At 39.3% G+C, this 2,500-nt stretch overlaps 1 protein-coding gene across 1 annotated transcript in view; it reads right to left on the minus strand.

Moving 5' to 3' along the window:
• Window positions 1-2,500, minus strand: part of LOC119579600 (protein encore-like) — a 123,885-nt gene that overhangs the window by 43,433 nt on the left and 77,952 nt on the right.

Here is a 2,500-nt window from a genome sequence, read left to right on the forward strand (position 1 = left end):
GTGTATATGTATGTTTGTATGTATGTATGTATCTATGTATGTATGTATGTATGTATGTATGTATGTATGTATGTAAGTATGTATGTGTATATATATATATATATTATATATATATATATATATATATATATATATATATATATATGTGTATGTATGTCTGTGGGCTGCGGTGGCCGAATGGTTACAGCATCGGACTGAGTTCGAGGGTTCGAGTCATCGGCCAGCGCGTTGTTCCCTTGGCAAGGAACTTCACCTCAATGCTATAGCATGGGTTGATAATAGCAAGTATGCGGGTAAATAGAGAGTACTAGAATAAACCAGGTAAGGTAATGGCAATCACTCGTTTATGTAATTGCAAGTAAATGTATGGAAGCTATGTATACGAAGTGAACCATGATGTCTGATGTATGTAGAACGTGGACTCGAAGCTGGCTAGAGGCAATGGGAGTTGATTCGGGTTCGAGTCAGCTGGCAGTGTGTTCCCTTAGGCAAGGAACTTCACCTCATTGCCTGCCTAGCCATGGTGGAGCAGCAAGTCAGTGCGTCCCAAGCCCGGTAAATAGAGAGGTGATCAAAAAAAAAAACAGGGGGAAGAGCAAGGCAAACCACCGCACTTTCATTGCAAGGAAAATGGGACGCCCAGTAATCACCAAGGCCCATGCACAATGAATAAATAAGCTATCGAGCTGCTGATGCACGGCGGCCAACTGAGTTACAAGGATTTGGATACGGTGGATGTTTGTTCTTGAAGGAACTTACTGTTGCTACTAGCCATGTTGTGGTCAAGCAGCTGTGTCCAATGCCGGATAAGATGCAGAGAATGATACCTTAAAATAAGAATGAATGTAATAGAAATGAAAATGGTAGACATGGATCTCGTATGGAAAGAACTGGACCTACATAACACTCGAACTGAACTCACTAGACGTCGGAAAACTACTAAGTCATCATCTGAGTTCCGGATCGAGTCCACCGGTCAAGAGCGAGTTGTTTCTATGGGCAATGGATTTTCTTGAATGCACTATGTATGTATGTATGTATGGGGGCATGAGCAGTCAGTTGTTGTAAGCAGATAAATAGATGAGATGATCTAAAAAATAAAATGTAAAGTATGTGATCTCCGTGGAATGGCATGGGACTACCACGCTACTCAAGAGCATCACAATCATGAAAATACATTAAGTATGCATGCTGTGACACTGCGATGCTCAGAATAACTGTACGTTATAAGTGTATGCATGTATGTATGCATGTATGTATGCATGTATGTACGTATGCATGTAGGTGTGAATGATAGGGGTTATTACCCCCTTCATTTCAGGACTGATCTACCCCGCAAAATCTCGAAGGCAGCATACTTTGAAATAAAGATTTAAAAGACTGGTATAATCATTTGCCTACTTAAACAATCATCGCGACTAACGAGCCCATCTGGAATTAGCAACTATGTAGCCTATCTGGAATTCGTAACTATGTAGCCTATCTGGAATTAGCAACTATGTAGCCCATCTGGAATGAGTAACTATGAAGCCTATCTGGAATGAGTAACACTGAACTAGAAAACGGCTGCCACCGCCATATTGGTATTCCATTCATATCTCGCGTGTGGTGTTACTGTGTATGTGTAATCCAACTATATTCTTCCATGGGTCTAATTCGTTCAATAGACGTTAGTGTTAGTAAACAAACTATTTTCTTTCAAAGGATTGACTCGTACAATAAGAAGAGAGAGAAAGAGAAAATAAAAAGTACATGCGGACTCGAGATTTTGCGAAGTTCTGTAGCAGCAAAATTTCAAGTTCAACATACAATAAAAAAGGACGAACGCGGTTTGATAATCTGAAGACTGCGTTCCCCTTTCTTCTAATCCCTTTCTCCACACACACAAACGCGTTTTTTATCAGTAACTATCAAAACGGAGCCGAACGCTCTGTGCAAGTATATCTCAATTCCCATGCCATTTAATCAAGAATATAAATAAACTTTAATGCTGATATCCGGTTCTCAAATTTTTCCTCACTGGTTGTCGATGACTTCAAAAAACATCTTTTGTTTTTTCGTTACGCAAGAGGTTTCGAGCAGAAGGTCCAAAATGAATGGACTCCTTAAAGAGAACATAACTATGATCATAATTAACACAAAATCAACTTTTCTCCTAGTTATATGCCATTCAATTTTCATTCGCGTGCTAATTAATTTAGCAAGAGGGTAGAAGGTTAGACCTGTCAAAAATATGTTGTCTATGAAGAAGCAAACACCCATCACTACCATCCTTAAGACAATAATAATGCTAGTTGACAGAAATGCGACAAGAAAATATATGCCCCTGATGTCAATATAACCCGACAGCTGATTACTACAAATAACTTTAGTAAAAACTTCATCATGTTTGTTACGTCTACTTCATCTAATATACTTCAATGGTGCGTGTACGATTACGATTGCATCGCCCCGTACCTCTGCGTGTGTATGTACGAGTGTATATATATGCCTGGAGCTA

This window comes from Penaeus monodon, chromosome 12 (assembly GCF_015228065.2).
Source record: "Penaeus monodon isolate SGIC_2016 chromosome 12, NSTDA_Pmon_1, whole genome shotgun sequence".
In the NCBI taxonomy this organism is placed as follows: Eukaryota; Metazoa; Arthropoda; class Malacostraca; order Decapoda; family Penaeidae; genus Penaeus; species Penaeus monodon.